The sequence below is a fragment of the Corvus brachyrhynchos genome, unplaced genomic scaffold (genome assembly GCF_000691975.1).
Source record: "Corvus brachyrhynchos isolate BGI_N302 unplaced genomic scaffold, ASM69197v1 scaffold116, whole genome shotgun sequence".
NCBI classification, from domain to species: Eukaryota; Metazoa; Chordata; class Aves; order Passeriformes; family Corvidae; genus Corvus; species Corvus brachyrhynchos.
Window position 1 is genome coordinate 4429599 of NW_008240221.1, and position 21102 is coordinate 4450700.

The window sequence follows — 21102 nt, forward strand, 5'->3', positions numbered from 1 at the left end:
CACGGCTGGAACAGGTCCATGGCTTCAGGATGGCCGTGGCCCGGCCCGGCCTGGCCCAAGCAGGGCCTGGCCGGGCCCGCTGGGCCCTGCTCGGGTCCTGCAGCCACCTGTCCCAGCGCCGGAAACGAGAGAGAGCTTGGAGGGGGAGTTTGCCTATTCTTAAATGTGGATAACAGAGGTGATCACAACTTTAAGTGGCTTAGAGAATTGTCCATATCCAAACTGGCCAGCTGATAGGTTCTATCAGTTCCCAGAGGAAACTGTAAGCACCCCTTAGCAAGGACGTCCCTTCCGGGACTATGCTTGCTAACCTATGACACTTGTCTTCTCTATGCTTTAAGAGGGCCTGACAGGAAGCTTTTCTCATTTAAAAAAAGAAAAAATAAAACGAATGTGTTATTACTGACTTAGATGCACAGGTCTTTAATACACATTTCCAGACTTTTTATCAGCTAATAATAGTAATAAACAAAAGGGCATTATACCTAGAGAAAAAAAGAGGTTGTTCATGCAAAAAACTGTATCAATGTGGGTCCACACTAACGAACAAGGAGGTGGATTTGTAGGAGCTGGAAGATGTGGGGCACTGGCATCACAACACAGCCACTCACTCCAATGCTACTGGTCTGAACCCAGTTTGTGCTGCATTCCTCAGGGCAGCCCAGTGGCTGGTGGGTGAGTGTTTAAAGGCCAAACCAACTGCAGAAGGGACTGACTTTTGTTAGCAGGGTTGAACACTGCATGGAAAGAGCTGTCAGCACCCCTTGGGCAGAGCAGACCCTGACTGTGGGTGCAAGGGGGCATGTGAAATGCAGAGAATGGGCAGGGACCTCACTGCCACTCACCATCTCCCTCCCACCCTCTCACCGTCAAATGCAATCCCATCTTCAAACTCATGGGTGTTTTCTGTCTCTCTGCTTCCTCGGGGAGCCTTTTCAGACCCTGCCCACTCTAACAGGCCAGAATCACTATTTCGTTTTCAGTCTGAAGCTGTTCCTGAGCAGAGCAGCCTGTCTGCTCTGTCAGAGCAAGTGGTGACACCAGCTGTGTGATCCCTGAGCTTAATCACCATCCTTTTCCCTAATGTTTGCTGCACTAATGGAGATCACTACCATCCCCACTCTCCCCTAATTTACTAGGCTAAATTAAATTAATTTTCTTTGTGTTGGCCAGGCTTTCCCTCCCAGTCATTCCCTCCTCAGAGCCTGGTCTACTTTGGATTGCTGTAGGACAGTCTGTCCCTACACTGTGCAGCACTGCCTCTTCACAAATGTCATTGTCTCCCTTCTTCCTTTCATGCCAAGGTTATTCCTTAAAATATTAAATAAGTTTGGCTCTTAAACAGTAAAATCAAAGAATCACCACTGCTTGAACTGGGAAGTTTTGTAGTCCAAGCATGGATGGAGTCAGCCCTTATGCTGTGAATCCAAATAACCTCATTGATTTCAGTAGGTTTATACTGATTTAAACCTGTGACATTTCATCAAATTTACACATTGCATTTTTAAGGACAAACCTAAATTGGATCCTCATGCAAAAATTATCTGGATGTCTGTGGTTATTAAGGTAGCCTCCACCCATAAGCTCTCAGGACCTGGATGTCGTAGGTCAGAGTGCACAGGTAGGGACAAATCACTTCTAGGCAGCAAATGGGGAATGCAACAGACAGATAAGTAACAGACAGATCTTTCTGTGGCAAAAATCAAGGTAATCTGCTGAGGCTGAGGACACCATACACAGCTCTTGGCTTTTACTGTGAGGTTAAAGCCAAACTACTGAAGTGAAATGAGGAAAAATTAGAAAGAACATGTCTATAAAGTGACAGTAAAAGCTAGCCTAGGGTATTACCCAGGAAGCCAGTCTGAAAGCTTGTATTGGGGAGTTTGTCTGGGCTGTTATGGCTGTCTGGGTGATACTGAATTGGGAAGAGCTGTTCACTCAAAGGCCCTGCAGAGAGACCTTGAAAAATCAGAGGGCTGAAGAATGACCAACCATATGAAGAGTAACAGACACTAGTGCCAGATTCTGCACTTGGAATGGGGCAATCCAGGATGTATGGACAGACTGGGGAATGAGACACTGGAAAGCAGCTCCTTGGAAAGAGACCTGGGGATCCTGGTCGATGGCAAGTTGAACATGAGTCAGCAGTGCCCTGGCAGCCAGGAGGGCCAACCCTGTCCTGGGGGTAACAGGCACGGCATCGACAGCCGGGCAAGGGAGGGGATTGTCCCAGTCTGCTCTGCCCTGGGGTGGCCTCACCTCGAGTGCTGGGGGCAGTTTTGGGTGCCACAATATAAGAAAGATATTAAACTGTTAGAGAGCGTCCAATCGAGGACAACAAGGATGGTGAAGGGCTTTGAGGGGAAGCCGTGTGAGGAGTGGCTTGAGGTCACTTGGTCTGTTCAGCCTGGAGAAGAGGAGACTGAGGGGAGACCTCATTGCAGTTACAGCTTTCTTGTGAGGAGGAGGGGCAGGCATTGATCCCTTCTCTCTGGTGACCAGTGGCAGGACCTGAGCGAATGGCCTGAAGTTGTGGCCGGGGGGGGGGTAGGTGTGGATTTTGAAAAACAGTCTAGGGTGGCTGGGCACTGGCACAGGCTTCCCAAGGAAGTGGTCACAGCACCAGCCTGACAAAGTTCAAGAAGCTTTTGGACAGTGCTCGCATGCACATGGCTTGATTCTTGGGGTTGTCCTATACAGGACTCAGTGATCCTTATGGGTCTTTTCCAACTCAGGATGTTCTGAGTCTGTTATTCTATGAAAGAGCTTTGCAAAAGAAAAGAAAAGAGAAGAAAAGAGAAAAAGAAAAAAAAAGAAAAAAAACCTGTTCCATAATCAAAAACTTTTAAGGTGCAGAGTGGGAAGGTCAAGTAAAGACCCTGCTGTGCTGCTTCTCCAAAAAAAACCAGTTAAGCATACTGTAAAATCACTTATAGCCTGGGCTCACTTTCCATATTTTAGTGATTGATTTCCTAATGTGAGCAAATCTGGGATTTTCCAGGCATGTCACAACAGCACAACCCTGTCCCAGGAATTCTGGAAAATAAGTCTGAAAGGGGTGAGGCCTCATTCTGAGATAAAATTTCTGGGGAAGGATGGTTTGCAGAGTGGATATCCCCATTTGGGTTTGCCTGCCTTAAAACCTCCCTCACGCACTGACAGCTATGATCTGTTGTGATATTCCTGGTGACTGTCAGCTCTACACACTTTTCCTAGCTTTGATACCCTGAAAAATAAATGCAGCTGGAAGGGAGAGAATACCCACAACGACGAAGAGGCCATGATGCAAACTTCTCTCATACGAGACAACTGAGAATCACAGCAAGGCTGATTTTGGTGGGGAAGTCAAGACAACCCTTGGGGACCTAATGTTCTCCAGGAAGTGGCTGCACTGATTGCTTTGCACTCTCATGATGCCTGGGGCATGGGAGTGTGTGTGCACATCTGTGATGGAGCTGATGGGGTCAGAGCAGGCTGAGCTCTGCTCTGATGCTGCCCATTGCTCATCTCAGTCGTGACAAACACCTTTCTTTGACTTTCACAGTCCAGCTGCATTGTGGGACCAAGTGTTGCTAGCAGAAGACAGAATAGGCCTTTCATATTGAAAAAGAGAGAAGGTGCTGTGAAACTGTGTCTCAAAGGCCATTAGTCAAATTTCTCTAAACTTGCCATTTTGGATTGTTGCAGGGTGGTTTATTGCTGCATTTAACCTAGACAGCTCTTACAAATTTCTGGTGAGCATCAGAGAGCCTTCCTACCCTCCAGCAGATCCACACTCTCACCCAAATTGGTGTCACCTGCGAAGTGACTAAGGGTGCCCTCAATTCCCTCGTCCAGATCATTTATAAAGATATTAAACAGGACTGGCCTCAACATCGAGCCTGGGGAACACCAGTTGTGACCAGCCACCAACTGGAGTAACTGCATCCATCACCTCTCTCTGGGCCTGGCCATCCAGCCAGTGTTTTACCCAGGGAAGAGCACATCAGTCCAAGCCATGAGCAGCCAGTTTCTCCAGGAGAATGCTGTGGGAAACGGTGTCCAAGGCTTTAATAAAGCCCAGGTATACCACATCCACAGCCTTTCCCTCATCCATTAAGCTCTCTCTGAAGTTTCTTAAAGAGGATTTAATTTATTTTCCCTATAGAAGTTCTAATTTTGAGTAGGTTTTCTCCCCATTTGTCAGGAAAGCACAGGCCACCAACTAGCTCAATGGCTAAAACCATTACTTCAAGTTGCAGGTTTGAAAAAGAGTTCTTGGAAACATGTAATCCTGATATTGTGAAACCATAAGACACACAGGATTCTGCATATGTGGGGATGGTTACACTGGAAATTTAGCAAATATGTTATTATGAGCCTGCTATATTATCTGGAGAGGGTGGGAGAAGAACTAAATACTTCTACTGAGTGATATTTCAAAAGCAGAGAAAGAATAAAGGCACACTACCATGGCATGAACAATTCTGAATTTAGACTTGGTTGAACTACTTACTATAAAATGTATTCGGTATGCACTCACTTCCCTTCTGGCCAGCATATAGCCCATGAATAGCTCTAATTTTCCCTAATTGTATTCAGGAACCCTTGTTTAGTTGGTTGAATAAATGACAAATTTTTAGCCTCCCAGCTTTTCAGAGTGTTTGTCTCAATTACATCTGATACAAGGCTATTCCCCAGCATATTTACCTGCAATTTAGTGTCTGTCCCCACTATTTTTACAGCTAGAGCAAGAAGATAAACCCTTAATAAGCAGAAAATGTTATTCGGCTAAAATCAGGGAAACACCAGGACTTGCAAACGTAACATTAATACCTAGCAATTTTTTGAAATGGCACTGAGCAGTTTTTCTCAAAATCCCTTAAACCCTCTCTACATTAAAACTACTCTATGGGAGTAGTGTACATGAAATGCATAGATTATTCATGCTGATTATTTACTTGCAAAGCCTTGACAGCAGCCAGGAAGGGAACTAGAAATGCTCTGTGTCTTTCAAAGCCAAGAATGTGGATTTTCTTGCTGTTCATCCCCAATTCTCCCACTTTATCTCATGACTCAGCTTCCTGATGCAAGGGTTTGCAATTACAGCTTGCCTGATTAGCTCCCCAAATTGCCTGCTCTGGTTTCTAGACTTTGCATGCAATTTTGACAAATGCAAGGATTATATAAATTCACTTTCAAGAAGCACTTTGTTGTCCTGTTTTGTGAGTTTTCTTGCTGGTAAACCCTAATGACCTGAATATTTATGCCACCTGGAAGCCAAGACACAAGAACCAGCAATAAGGCAGGCCAAGACTCAGTTCTCCTCTTAAAAAAACATTCAGTTGTTTGTTTAGCCCACGTAAGAACCTCAGTGAAGAAAAGATGCCTCAAGCAAGCTACCTTCAAGAGACACTACTGATCCAGCCCCTCGGTTTCCATCAGCTGGGCTCAGAGACAGTTTGCAAGTAGGCACTGCCTGCTGTCAGGGGGTTAGTGCTCCATGGGAAAAGCTGTAACTAAAGAGCAGAGGAAAGTTCCTCCCGTTTGTGCCTGCGACCAAAATAATCTCTCCCAGTCCAGTCAGCTCAGCCGGAGGAAAGGCCCCGGGGCTTACAGGGTCTCTGCTTCCTGTTTTTCTCTTTGCGGAGTAAATGGATTTCTAAGGTCTCCAGAGACATGAACCTCAGATCTGAGCATCCCTGAACTTTTGACAAGTTTGGATTCAGTCTGGGATGCAGAGATTTCAGGACAGATGTACTTTTAATACTATTTATCCTCAGAAAGCTCTGCTCGTCCTCCTGCACTGCACCACACAAGGCCTGCAGAGTGCTGCTGTCCCTGTGAGCCAACATGCCGTGTTCAAAGGGAGGGTGAATCCCAGCCTGCTGAGCAGCTGGGCAGGTTTTCTTTGCCATTGTGTGCTATAAGAATTACAAAACTGTGCCTGTGTAAGGGAGGTCTGTCTTTGGCAAACCCCGGTTACACTCTGGAAGTAAGCTGGGGAAATAGCAGCTCTTTTGTGCCTCCCCTTCCCAGCTATGGGTGAAACACCAGTATTACATTTTAGCATTCAAAATAAGTAATTTCCTCTAAAAGTCTTGATTTTATTAAATTTCTATTAGTCTTCTCTTTATTTTTAGATGTTTGATTTAGGGGACACAATCTTTATTAATGCAGATGTCAAAATTAGCGGTCTGGTCTGTCGGGGTGGCCCAGCTCACTCAGGAGCTGAGATCGCTACGTGCCACTCAAGTCAGGGCCATCCATTGGGTGGATTTGCCCGCCCATGACAGTGGGTCGGAGGGCGGATCATGGGACGGCTCGGAGGTCTAAGCCGCATCCCCCTGGGTGGTTCTCAGATCCAAGTTACCTCCCCCTGTTCTAGAAAGTTCTCTCTTTCTCAGTTGTTCATTGGTTCCCTGGTGTGACTCCCGCCTCCCTGCTTCCCCCTTGGTTCGCGTTTAATGGTATGCTTCCCCCTTGGTTGTACTCCATTGATTGCTTCCCTTTTCCCCGCCTTGTTCCACCCTCCCTTTAAAAAGCCATGCACGGCTTTCCTCGGGCCGCTTTCTGGTCCCTGGACCCTCCGGCAATAAACCTTTGTTGGAACCCACACCAGCGGCCCCTCTCTATTCCTTTACCTCCGGGCTGAGGTGAGCCCAGGCACCGGCTGCCTGTCGTGCCTCCTCTGAGGAGGAAGCAGCACGCGCGTCCAGCTTGCGCCCTGCTTTGGCACCGAAGGCGTTCCCTGAGGACGTGGTGGAAGTGGCCCTGCGTTCCCTCTGTCCGAGGGCACGCCAGAGCTCGACCCTTCCGAGCCAGCCTGCGTCACTGGTCTGATACATAAAATGGAACTAAACCACTAGTTTTTTGTGTTAGTATTTGCTGCTGTCTCAAGAGATAGTGCAAGTCAGTGGAACCAGATCGTTGGGCCTCATGCCATAACTCTTCAACCACAATTCATATGATCTTCAGTTAGCCTTTTGCTCCAAGTGGCCATTAAATGCTGATTGTTAAAAACTAAGACTTAAGATCATTATAATTCTCTTTGGAGCCTCATGGAAAAAGGCCACCTTGATAAATGCATTTTTCAAGCTCTTTAGCCTGAAAAGGAGTCTTTTTTCCCTTAGAAAATAAGGTCTGGATAGCCATTTTAAATTTCTGCTATTTTATTTTATTAGTGTTTTGTGGTCTGAGATTATGAGGTTGATGTCAGGTGTGTGTCCTCACTTGTCCCAGTGGCTGCCACTGGTGCAGGCATGAAAGTGAAGCCTACAAAGGGCAGTGTGGGCAACTGGGCTACCTGGGGTTTTGTCCATCCCAGCTAATGTCCTTCCATTTATAATTTTGGCCACACATCCCCTGGAAATGTTTAGTGTGGTGATGCCAAATGGTGCTTGCAAGTGCTTTGGCAAGGCTGTGTGTCAAATCCAGCTTTCTAGCCAGGAGTGCTGGTGCCAGATGATGCCTGCTTGAGGTTTCCTCACACTTTTCCAATTACAGACTTAAAGCGTGCAGGTGAGGTTTGGGCACCCCCTTGCCCCTTATGGACAGTGCCACACAGTCTTTCAGTAAGCTACAGCTACAGGGTAGCCAAAAGTATGTGCAAATTCCTGTGTGCAATCTCAGCAGTATTTGTGTTTTCATGGTGTTGTGATGCCTCCCCACTGAATTCAGGGAGAAATGACTTCTGAGACAAGGGAAAGCAAGGAGCTGGAGCCTTCCTCTGCAGTTTCCCAGGATAAGTGGGCTTTCTACCTATTAAAACACCAACATTATTCTATTAAAGTAGGAAAGACTTTTTCCACCAGCTAATGTGCTATTACTTATTAATGTAAAACCACTGCACTTGTTAGTGTTATCTATCTTCCTGAAACCGTGTTTTTTTCATCTCAGGGGGTTTACTTGCACCTAAGGATTTGTTGCCTGGGACCAAAACCAAATCCTTCTGGGCAGGACCATGTGCAGCACATCCTTTACCATGCCTGGGGTAGGCATGGTCTGAAACTGAGCGTGGACATATCACCACTGCAAGCACTTCTCCAGAGGTGAACTGCAGAGCCTGCAGAGGATACCCAGATACTGACACAGAAAATCACTTGTGGACGCCCCAGATCAAGACATTTGGGTCTTTTGAAAGAGACCTGCCTTTGCCATGACTGCTTACACTGTGTTGGTGTTGAGTGTCCTAAGACAATTTCACTGCTGGTGAGCTCATTGGGGAGACGAAAGGCTGAAAAGATGGATGCTATAGAGAGAATGGTCATGGCTCAAAATCCTCCACTAACAGCTGCCACGTGCAGGCTGCTCCTTTTAGTTACATACACATCCTTATTAATTCTAGCTCAAATACTACCTCTCCCCACCAAATCTGCAAGTTCTAGGGTGTTCCTATATGTCACATCTTATCTCCTGTCAGCAAAAAGCTAGCAAAGGTAGTTTCTGCATTAATGCAAAGATAGCATTACAGAAAATAACAGAAGCAGAAAAAAGTTAGTTTATTCATGAAGACTAGACTTCTAGTTAAAACTACCAAATCTGCCCTCCAATCTGAGGTGGCATTTTCTCCTGGGCAAGGAGAAAGCAGGGATTTGTGTGTGAAGGGGTTATTTTTTTCTCATGCTTTGTGTGCTTTCTCATGCTTATTTGAGTATTCTGAATAATAACTCCACATGAACAGGGATTTAATCCTCCCAGTGTTACCTGGAAGCTAATAGTGTTGGAAGAAGGGAAACTGCCTCCTGAATAAAGGCATTAGGCATGTAGATAATGGCTTTTAGCTTTCTGGTTCCCAAACACTCTCTGTCCCTGTGGGGGTTCCATAAATCACCCTCCCCAGAGTTGGTCTCCGGCTGCTCCAGATGTGCACAGTGCTTCTGAAAGCCATCATGTGCAGAACGAGTCTGTCTCACTCATGGGAGAGACAACGTTGTGGCTTCTTGCTGGATGGGGAAGGCTTGTGCCTCCAGCTCAATGCCACATCCATAGTCTGGCAGATCCTCTCCCGAAGCCCACAACAGCCAATGCTTTTCTGGGCTCAGGAAGCGTTGGTGGACATGAAGTCTGCTGTTGCCAGCAAAGACCATCTTGCCAAGGAAGAGCAGTGGTGTGACAGGGAGCATGTGCCTGCTTTGGTGCTCCCAAAAAGCTCCAAAGAAGCCATAGTGCTAATTTGGTTTTCAGAATTAACTAACTGGATCTCTTTTGTTTGTTGCCCACCTTAACCTCTCATCAGCTAAAGTGGGGGGAGACCTAGGTCTGCTCCTGTCTCCTACATCATTAAAGGTCTTCTGCTGGAAGTGCTCCTGCCCATATCTGGGGGCAGGGAACCAGTCCACATCCTCCAGTCTTCAGGTCACCTCCTCCCACACACTGTTTAACCACTTCCTGACCTGTGCCACCCCAAACATGGTCTTGCCTCTGCTGGGTGGCACTGCTGCACCAGCACAGCTGTGCTGTCCCAGTTTGGCAGTCTGGATTGTGACCAGTTCTGCACTCAGTCCTGTGTGGCTTGTGTTGAATTGCCTCGTGTAATTTTTGTTAGGTAGTGGCATATTGATCTAGCAAAACACCTTGCTGGTGCCCTCAGTAGGAAAGGCTTTGAGAAGTCAGCAAAAACTAAAAATCCCTCCAGAAAAATTCAGTGGGGCAGCTCAAAAATCTTCCATCATTATGTTGGTACTTTCCCACACCATGAGGTGTTTCTTCATGTATATGATGCTAGTACCGCCCTTCTGCAGACTTTTGGAATAAGCTTATTTGAGTAACCCTGCTGTGTTCTGAGGAAGACAGGGAAAAGTTGGGCAGGTTTTGATGTTGGTCCTGACCTTTGTAGAAGATGGTGTCAGGAAGTGCTCAGAACAAGCCTCCCCTGGTGCTAATGACTCCACAGTGGGGGCTTGGTGCTGGAGGCATAAAGGGAGAACGAGGAGGAGAGCAGCAGGATGCACAGAAGGGAAGGCTGATGATGTGCCATGTCTGTTTGCTGCCATCTCTTATGGCAAGCAGCAGCCTTTCAGTGTGCCACATATTTCAAGAACTGGTAGGATGGAGAAAATGGGCTCCTGTCTGGCAGCACTGGGGAATAGGTAATGGTGGATAGATACTGGGTGTACTGTGTCCATAAAAACCTTATGACCTTTCTTAGGTGAAATTTCTTCAGTGACTGTAATGGTTCCAGATTTGAGGGTGGCATTTCAGCAGCTGTGATGTATGTTAGAGCAGACACTGTGTCTGAAAGCTCGCAAGACCACACTTGCTCTTGCTCATACCTATTTCGTTGCAAATAGCACTTTCAGGAAAAACACTTTTGAAATAATATATTCCAGCTACCACAACATGGAAAGGAAGTGACACAGCATGCTGCACAATAAATAGGAGAGCAGATAAATCCAGGGCCAGATTTATGAAGCAACTGTTTTCAACAGTCTAAAAGTAGTGAAAAGCATACACTAATCAGAGCAGCAATATCTCATTTTGTATTGTGCAGTCTGCTATGCAGTGGCTGAATAGGTAGAAACTGGACAGGTAAAAATACTCAGGGGCACTGCCACCGTATGGGGTGGCATGGCCCTCTGTGCCTTTTGCAATAGCCCTAGTTCCTCCAGGGGTTACTTGTTCACAGGGCTGCTGGGGTCCTGTTGCAGGTGCAGCTTTGAGGATGCACACAAGCACATCAAAAGTAAACAGCTCGCTGAGGAACAAACTCTGGGGCTCAAGCAGATGCACATATAATGGAGTTGGGCACCTATATAGGATTTTTCAGGAAGGGCACAGTGCTGCAGGTGGCATGGGAAGCCCTGACAGTCTTATTTCAACTGCTGTTGAATTATTCTTATAATTTTTTTGCCTCTAAGTGTTCCCTACTACTCCGCATAGGTCATAATTATTTACCTTGCAAAGGCTATGTAAGGGTTGATTAGCCCAAATGTGCAATTTGTTTGGGAAATAGGGAATGTTTCTTCATATTGGAGCTAGGTATCATAAGCTCTAGAAATTGGAAGAAGGTACCAATTTCTTTCAACTAATCAAAATAAACAGGAGATGATTCCTTTGACTATTGATGTAGCTCATAACTCTAAAGGGATTAAATTATGGATGCCTCAGAATGCCACCCTGAAATCCTTCTCAGCAGGGCTGCTCTGGATCAGTTCATTGCCCAGCCTGGGTTGATACCAGGGGTTGCCCTGACTCAGGTGCAGCACCTTGCACTTGGTCTTGTTAAACCTCATGAGATTCCCACAGTCCCACTTCTTGAGTTTGTCCAGGTCCCTCTGGATGGCATCCCATCCCTCAGGTGTGCCAACAGCAACACTCATATCTGTGCATCTGCAAACTTGCTGAGGATGCACTTCAGCCCTCCATCTACATCATTAATGCAGATATTAAATTTAACACTGGCCCCAGTATGGACCCCTGAGGGACACCACTGGTCACTGATGTACATCAGGACTCTGAGCTATTGACCACAGTCCTCTGGATGTGACTGTCCAACCACTTTCCTATCCACCCAACAGTCTATCCACTGGATCCATCTCTTTCCATCCAGAGAGGAATGTTGTGGAGGACCATGTCAAAGGGTTTTTATCCAGGTAAAATCCAGGCTGGTAGGGTGTTACTGCTCCTGGAGCTGTACAGATGCATGGGTACAACCCTGCCTCCACCCTACTCCAGAGCAGGAGTGCATACATTTACAAAGGGCTGGAAATAGATGTGAAAATTTGGATCTGCTCCTCCCACAGTGCCTGCTCTTCCTAAAGCCATTGACAGGATGGACTCACATCCCTTATCTGGTCACTAATAAAACAGTCCTGATGAAATAAGTAATTGAAAATGTGGGTTTCCCTCTGTCCTTCTCCACTACTGTTACAAGTGTGACAGGACCCCATTCCCATGGATATTTTCCCATCTGCTAGCACCCATTTCAGGACGCACCCAGGGCATGGGCCTATGTGCTCACCCTGTAAGGGTAGCTGCAGGGAGCTGGAGGAATCAAGTCCTGAACCATCTTGAGTGGAGACAGAAATACCCATTTCACATTCCTATTGAAACATTAAATCACCAAATGCATCCTCTCTCAGTTCCTTCCTCTCTTTGGGTGATTTTCAGACAGAGGAGATACTGAGCTGTAAACAACATTTTTTTCAGCATCATCTCACTCCATAAATGGTTATTTTGGCTTCACTGTGGCAGGTTTTATTGTGTGATTAGGCTGACAATGTGCTGATGCTATGCCCTAGACCTTCCACATTCCTTACACAGAATTTACACATAGAGAAAAAAAAAAACCAACCACAAACTGAGGAAGCACTTTCTGTACTGGAAATTTTGACCCATCTCCATGCCTCATTTTGCAATGTCACTCTCTGAACATCTCCTAAGACATTTAGTAGACTCTGAAGGTAATTTTCTTCCCTCCATACCTGGAGCCCCAGGTAATGAAAGCAAAGGAGGGCTGTCACTAGAGCAAGGCAAATGTGAAATGCAGCCCCCCCACCACAAAGCAGAGCGCAGGCACAGTGGCTTTGCATCACTCACCACTGGCAGTGGTTCAAAGGCAGAGGTACGTGGGGATTCACTGTGAACTGGTCCGAGTCTGTGTTCCACTTTGCATCCACAGGTTTTTCCAGATATTGCAGAAGCTGAGGGCTCCACCACCCACCCAATGCATGAAATAGGGATATAATTTATTGAAGCATAGTGATTCCCCTTTTGATATGTTGTGCTAGTATTCAAGTGCACTGAGGGAAGCATGTCTGTGCTTGGGGGATGAATGCCATTCAGTGCACTGATGTGGTTAAGTGCAGTTCCTCATGTAGACAAGTCCAGATTGTCCTTCTCTGGCTGGGCAAGCTTTGACCATCCCTGGGTGTCACTGAAGAATCTTGCCTGTGAAAGAGCTGTTTAGACCTACCTTGTCTCAGCAAAAGATGAGATTTGGATAGGAAGAGTACCAATACAAAATAACTAACAGTAGAACTTCTTGAAACAGTGAGAAAGAGACTTTTTGTCCATCTTTTGCCAGTGCAGGAGAGAACGTACCAAGGTTTGCTAGAAAAACTCTATGCTGCCTTGCAGTTCCCCTTATGGGCAAACCTTCTACGTGGTGTCTCCCTGCTTTTTCTGCTGTGGTTATCATCTGCTGGGTGTTTTTTTGCAGTTGCAGGTTTGGGGAAAAAGAGCCTGTGGGCCGTCCTATGATCACAGGCTCCAGCAAGTCTCAGGGCAGAAGAGACCCTTCCCCTCAGCCCACAGCGACTGAGGACCAGCATAATTTACCACTGAGAAGACTGATACAAACATTTATCTCCCCAGTAGCCTGCAGCTGCTGGTGTGGGAAGCATCTCACTTCCAGCTGATGTTAGCCTTATTAGGCTATTTTTTTAGCAATGCTAATTGACAGTTTCCTGCTTCTGATTCTCCTTTCACAATTTCCAAGGGGAAGAGAAAAGCAGGGGAAGCACCAGGGAGACCCATAAAAATATTCAGATCTGGAAATCTCAGAGATGCAGCCGCCAGGATGTGGCTGGTGCTGGGTAGGGAGTGAGTGGTTGTGAGTGTGTTTTGAAACGGGTAGAAAAGAGCTGAGGGAACCTATGGGGATTTAGTGCAGAGGAAAGTGGAGGTTATCTTTGTCATCATTAAAATGATAAAGCTGCACCTCCTTTCTTGAAGAGCATCGTGCAATCTGGGGTTGTTGCTCAAACCCTGGATGCTATGATGAAATTTCTGGTTAATTGAATTGGGAATCTCTCATGATATTGCCAACCAGCCCTCAGTACTTTCGCCCAGCTTTCTCCAGTGTGGACATGGACCAATCTGTGCCTGAGAAAGGATGCAGCACATCTTCCTCCAACACAGCTGAAGGGATCAGTGCCTGTGCAGACAAAAGGGGAATTCACAGATGATGACTGGCATTTCATCTTATGAGCAGTTGGTTTTGACTTACACATGATTTAATCATAACACTTAGGATAGGAGCAAATCTAATAGGAGACAGCTTATTGAGTCTTACTGCTGCTTCCTTACACACCTTGGACAACCATCTTTCAGTTTATTTTTATATTTTCCCACACCTATGCACTCAAGGGATCCATATCACTATTCCATCCCAGCTTTTGGAATGGAGATACCACCTTGACAACCAGGGACATGGGTAGGCTGGATGTGCAGGGTGCTCCCCTAGACCCCCATCTCAGGGACAGAGTGTTCTCCATGTACCTGCCCTCTGCACTAGCACAGAGGAAAAAACCTCCCTGCTGTCCTCACACCAGTGTGCCAAAAAGGACATATCCTGTGGCACTGACAGCAGCCAAGCACATTGTGAAGGTTTTCTATGCCAGAAAATGAAAGAAGTTTCTGAGGTGGAAGGGAGGTGCTGAGTCTTTCCAAGGAGAAGTCAGCACAAAACAACAGCTTGGAGCTGGATAAAAATCCCAAGCCTTCCTCAGCTAAAGCCAGATTTGGGCCTCCTTACATGTGAAATGAAAAAAGGCAAATACACTGCTGCAAAGAAGCTAGAAAAAGAGATAGGCATTACATTTTAGCTTGACAACTATTTCTACTTCTGTGAAAATGTGTAGAAAATTTTGTTAACCTGAAATTTTTATTCAAATGTTATTGGCTAGTAAACCCACGTAATATGTGAGACATGGCCATTTTATATGTGCAGGCCATATTTTCAGGTGGTTTTTCCCCCAAAAGATGTGTGAGTGCATGTGTGCACAGTTAGGGCTCTGCAGATGTTAGTGGCCATCACTGGGAGGGGAAGGGTCTGTGAAATTGCAGGTCTCATTAAGGTAGCAGTGGGTCCAAGCCAGCAGAAAGAGCGGCCAAATGGCTTTAGGTATTAAAAGCAGCTGCAGACAAGGAGCTATCGAGAGCATTAGTCTACCTGGCCTGAGCAGAGATAAATCAGGCAGGTTAACCAGAGCTTTTCTGATACAAAAGCAGAGCAAGGGCTGGAGGGCTCCTGCCAGCAGACATGAGACAGAGTGGCCTGGAGGGAAGCAGAGCGCTGGGGCTCCTTGCAGTGCTCCCTTGTGCTCAGAGGGACGAAAGGAAAATGCCTGTTTTAGTTTGGAAGAATAGATCCAATTTACACAGGCTGCTCACCTGTCCCAGTAGTCTCCTTCCAGCCAGAGGGGTGGTGGAGGATGAACCACGGTGCCTGTGTGGGGCAGTGCAGGCTGCATGCCCAAAGAGTGGGATCCACTGCCCAGGCAGGGGAGGAATAAATAACCCTGACCACAGCACTGGACTGCAGCCAGCAAATCACTGGAGCCTGCCGAGCCCCAAACCAGTCCAAAGAGACACTGATTGCACAGACAACCCCGTCCACCTGCCAGCTTCCTCCTTCTCCTCCTCATCCTCCTCCGCTCTGTCATTTAGGGTCCTGCTCTCTATCTCCATTGCTCCTGGTCAATTTGGCCAACATCAGCTATACATAAAAAAATACTGAAAAAAGGAATTTCACTGTTTGTCTGGAAAAGGAGAGCTTATCCACTGGGACTGGGACAATCTGCAACTTTCCAGCAATAGAGACCTTAGGGGTGTTGCATGAGTCCAGGATGCCTCGAGGACTTAAAACCATCCAGTTGCAGATTCAGTTTGTTTGTGCCTTTTGCCATTTCTTTCTGAATCCTGCAAAACTGCCCTCCAGGTAACTAGGTAACTAAACACCAGAGATTATAAAGTGCTGTGTTTAAAACATTCCAAAATTAGCTTTCCTGCAGTCCAGATGGTGCATCATGAATGCTTAATGGCATGGTATAAAGACTTTATTGGCACTCGTGAGGGATGATCTGAACAGCTGACTTTGTGCCTCTTCCCTCTGTGCGTAATGCATCTGTTGAAGCCCATGCCAAAAACCACATCCCACCACTTTGTATTTCATGCATGCGTGTGTGTACATACAATTACTAAATGACAGTAGATAATATTGAAAGAAAATCTTGGCAAGCTACACTTTACACTTGTTATCTTGAATATTCAGTTAACTCTCTATCTCCCTCCCTTGTGCGAACTTCTGCTCATTAACTGTTCCGATCTCCTGCAAGTCCACGTCTGACACTGGGGTAAAGCAGTGTGGTGGTTGTGTTGTGGGGTGTGGTCCTTGCTGTGCTTCCCATTTCCCAAGGGATTTTCAGACTGAAACACTGAGACTGATGAGCCCTAGGGTGGGTTGCTAAGCTTGGAACAGAAACCCTGGCTTGAACCAGGGTTCAAGCTCCACCAGGTCCTCCTACCTCCACACAAAACTTCTTCTCATCCACCAGAATAATCAAAGCCCCTTACAACAAAATAGCTTCTTCCAAGGACTACTGAAGTACTCTCATAGCATCAATATTCACATCTCTCTTTTTTGACATTAGTATACCCCTTATTTTCTTGTTTTCTTTTCCAAATAACATCACAGAGGACCAAGACAAGGCACAGCAGTCCTGGGAAGGCAGTGGTGTTGCCCAGCATGTGCTCAGAGCAGGGTGCCAGCAGGTTTAGCTCTGCCCTGGCCAGCAGCTGGCACAACAGAATCCCAGACTTCTACAGTTCTCTGAACACCTCCACGAGAGACACACTGATGAATAATGAGACGTGACTGTCTGGGAAATGCTTTGCAACACTGCTCCAAGGAACATTTCTGGAATGAAATCTACATGAGGCCACTGAAGAATGAAATAGGCAACGCTCTCTCTGCTATACTCATCAGCATCAAGGTTGCAGCAAGTCAGGTGGAGCATCTTCTTGATGCTCTGCATCTTCTTGGAGGAGAAGGAAGAGAGCAGCAAGCAGCCTGGCACAGAGCAGAGCACGGCTTCTTAAAAGTGTGCATTGTGCTCGGGAACTGCAAGCGAGCAAGCACAAAGGTGTGTAAAGCAGGGAATGTTGGACGTCGGCCCTTTCCAGTGGGTAAGGAGCTGGATTTCTGCATCTCCAGTAGAAGGAGAAGCTCAGAGCTGAGCTGGACTCACAGGTGCTTTGGGCCATATGGTCATGCCTGCAGCAGTGTAGCAGATGTGATTCACTACAGCTGGTGCCACGGTGATGGGTCACACAGAGCCCAACTGCTGCAGATTTATGTCACTGGCAACAGAGAGAGTATCACTGGTTACGTGATGCCCACAAAATGTTATCTACTTTCTTTATGTTTACGGTGGTTTTTTTTCAATATGCCACATAATACTGTAATTTATGGAGAGATGAAATAAAATCTATTTGATTAAATATCTTCTCAAGGTCACATATAAAACATGTACTCGACTAGATTTAATTGGGAGGGGAGAAACAGCCCTGCACTGCTCAGCCTCCTTGGGTTTCCATACATAAAGAAGATGCCTTGACAAAGTTTCAAGTCCTGCTCAGCCACAAATGTGGATCTTTTCGTGTAGACATGACCCCCTCATGCTGCAGAGGCTGTTTGTCCCTTCCCTGTGCATAAGGACAGAGAGGGAGGCTTGGGGAGCCATATCAAAAAGTATGGCTTCAGCTTTGTTTTCAGTCCTGTTGCAGGGTATCCATGGAAACGAGGATGACTTTCCAATCCTTTTCTGGGGAAGGCACGGCATTCACTGCAATACAGTCTCTTCTACTAAAATTTGGCAAAATAGCTCCACAGGGCGACTGTTTTTTATCCAAAAAGCCTGCAGTACACCTGGTTGGAGGGAGCTAGCTGCTTTTAACCATCCCATGAACCTGGCATTTCTCAGCAGATCTGTGGATCCTGCTTTCCAGATGGATTTCATGGGAGAGGAGGGCAGCCAGCATCCCCTGCTGACACTAAACCCCTTCACAAAGTGCCTGCGGGTGGAGGGAGGCGGTGGCTGAGAGGTGGGCAAGGGTCAGTGGAGGCCCTGGGGCAAGGGGTGCTGGGGGAAGGCAACCAGACCAAATACTCACCTGGCTTCAGGAGCAGGGCTGGTTTGGAGATGTCAGGGCTAAAGATGGCTTGCATGTGTCAGTATGTTGTAGGTTACGGGCGGGTTCGGTCGGTGACGGACGGATGGTGACGAGAGATCTCTATAGTCTGATCTTGGGACACATGGGGTTTATTGTAAAGGGCGTGGGTATAGGGGCACTGCTCAGAGCTGCCAGACTCAGCTCTGAGCAGGCCCAAGAAAGCAAGAGAGTAAGTGTGGGAGAGAGAGAGAGAGTGGGTAAGAGTAAGAGCAAGAGTAGAAGTGGAAGTAAGGAATGTCTGAAGTCCTGGTTACAATACAATAAATCATCTTCTATACTGAATATTCTAATTGTCACTAACCAATCTAATACAAGATACAAATCCTATAGCATTTACATACAGCCTATAAGAGTTCTTATATTACCATAGAGTGTTACATCTTAACTTCTAAAAACTACTCTTTGGACCCCTTCTGCTGAGCTAGTAGGGTCTGCTCTGACCCTTGGACCTGCCTGCAAGCAGAGGGTATTGTTCAATCAAGAGGGGATTACCTTCAGTTGGCCATACCATTGTTTTCCAGTTGTTCAGTAACTAAGACTTGGTATTTCAAAAGTGGCTTTCATTTCGATGTTGCCTGTAGTTTTCATATTCCCAAAATCTTTTGTCAGGCAATCATATTTATAAGGCTTTCCTGTTTCATCTTCCCCAACAGTATGTGATGCCAGGGGTCTGACAGGGAAATCTTGTTCTGCCTAGAGGTGGAAAATCTCTGCAAGTTTTGAAGGCTTAAGGGGGTAAATATTTTTTTAAAAACCCACCAAATGTGGGAAATTCAAATAATTTCAGTAGTTGTGCTGCTTATCAGAATGATTGGGCTTTTAATTCTTTAAGGGTGAAAATATGATTTATGCTGTTGGCACAGCAAAGGAGCTGATGGATACATTCACAAAGCCGAGTTTCAGTTTTTTACTTTCAAACGATGAGAGACATGACCACTACGTGCTGAGGTACTTACATATGTTGCCTACTAATATATTTCTAACTTAAGGAAAATAAAACACTGAAAATTAAAAGGAGTCATCTAGCTGTTTTTTAAGCAAGAAAGAAGGCTGTGTAATACAACAAGTCATCAACAGATTTAAGAGAATAGAGCAAAATCTTGAAAAATTAACATTTGCTCTCTCTCTGTAGTCTCTGTGAGGCAGCTGACACAACAGCAGCCAAGACCAGCATTACATTAGGTACTGAAGCTGAGTCTGTAAGCGTTTTCATTGCTCAATACCATGCAGTTTTGAAACAAAAGACCTTCATTTGAAATATTTTAGTTATTGAAAGCATTTTAAACAGCTGAGAATGGCAGAAGTCATGTCATGTTAAACATCTCTCTAACCTTTACTGTTCACTCTGAGCAAAATAAATTTACAAGAATGTTTCTTCTGTATTTCTTCTCCAAGTATACAGTTTTCCATATCAGAAAAAGATAAGAATTAAACAGGAATTTTTTTTCTCCCAAGTCCTGCTTTTTTTCCAGTCTCCTGTATCTCAGCTGGCTCCTGATCCTCCCACATTAGAGTCCCTAGACTGGATTTTCCTGTTGATCAAGGGAATGGGGTCTTGTAACCAGATATATCATAGTCCACATTTTCAAAGCCATTACTCACTTTGCTCCTATTAGTAAGAAAAGGGATTCACACATCCAAACAACTTGCAGAGATCTGTCCCCACTGTCGTTCTGTGCCTGTGTGTCATTACTGAATAAAGGAGAAGGATTTGCTTTGGATTGTTTGTTGCTCTGGCTTCCTATGGAAATCTGTCACTCTACCTGCAGGTCTTCCTAGTCCAGCTGCACACCTGGTGACCACTTTCTCCAGTACTTGGCTCCTGGGCTCTGGTGGGCAGTGGGGACACAGGATAGACAGGGCATGTTCCTGGGCATGTCGTGGCTCTGTGGGCTGGTGGCCCTGACCTCCCCTTGCGAGAGAGGGATGGGTTGGAAAGGGCATCAGGCTTCATGACCCCAAGACAGGATGTGACCCACTGGGTCTAGGTGCCTGAACCTCTGCCATCCCCATTTGCAGGACTGCTGCCAGACCAAAGGGATTATATTGCAATCCCTCCCATTGGGAATCTGCTTTTCTGTGAGGAATCACGCTCATTAGCCAGGCAAAAATAAAGATGCTTAAAAAGAGATCATGTTCTTGGACTCCTGTGAAATCACATCTGATGGCAAGTTTCTTAGGTGGGTCTTTTTCCTCTGAGGCCCTGCTTAATTAAACGTGAACCCCACTGCTCCCCAACCAGGCTCCCTGAAAACAAAAGACAGGGTGGGCACTCCCCTGCTGCAGCCTTGTGCCAGCCCCACTCCCAGCTCCAGCAGCACAGCTGGGACTCCCCGGTGCTCACTGGTGTCTATCTCTTCCCAGCCCCCCAGTCACAGCATGGGAGAGGCATGCAGAGCAGGGAGAGGCACCATTTCTGGTGCTCTTTTTTGGCAGGGCTGTCCCCAAGCACACAATGTTACATCACAAACCCAGCTGTAAAGTTTTGCCCCACCTGAAGAAGATTATTTTCCTTCTCTCCAGGTCATTTTGGTGGACCTGGTGGCTCAGAACAAAACAAAGCAAAGCAAGGAATAGGAGACAGCACCAAAACCACAAAAATCTGCACTTCTCTCCAAAGCAGACTATCTTCTGCAGGCTTTCATCTGCATAAAACTCCCTTCCTTGCATCTGATGTAGGATTCAGCAGCCAGACAGCAGTACAAAGAGGCTAGACTTGATATTTGTTTGGTGGCTGCACAGAGCCCATGGAAATGTGTCTGAGTTTCTTTTTTCCTCCTATTCAAAGCTTTACCTCTTGGTGAGTCACCAGAGGACTGGCTGAAGGAGTGCATCATGCATAATTATTTGGAAAAGTAATCTGACATGCTAACTCCTGTCACAAAATGTGTAATTTGTAATATACAGAAGGACAAAACGCAGCATAAATGCTTTAGAAGATTCCTTGCCTCATTTAATTCTCTCATTGCAGATTTAACCAGGAGTCCAGGAAGATATAGAACTTAACCGGCACTTCCAGAGCACAGACCTTGGTGATTTCTGAGCACCTGAGGAGTGGTGGAGTGACTGGGAGGAAGCAGTTGCTTCAGTCCTTCCTTCTCTCAGCAGCAAGCACCAGGAGGTGTGAAATGACAGCCATGGAAAACTGGGATCACAGGTACTCTT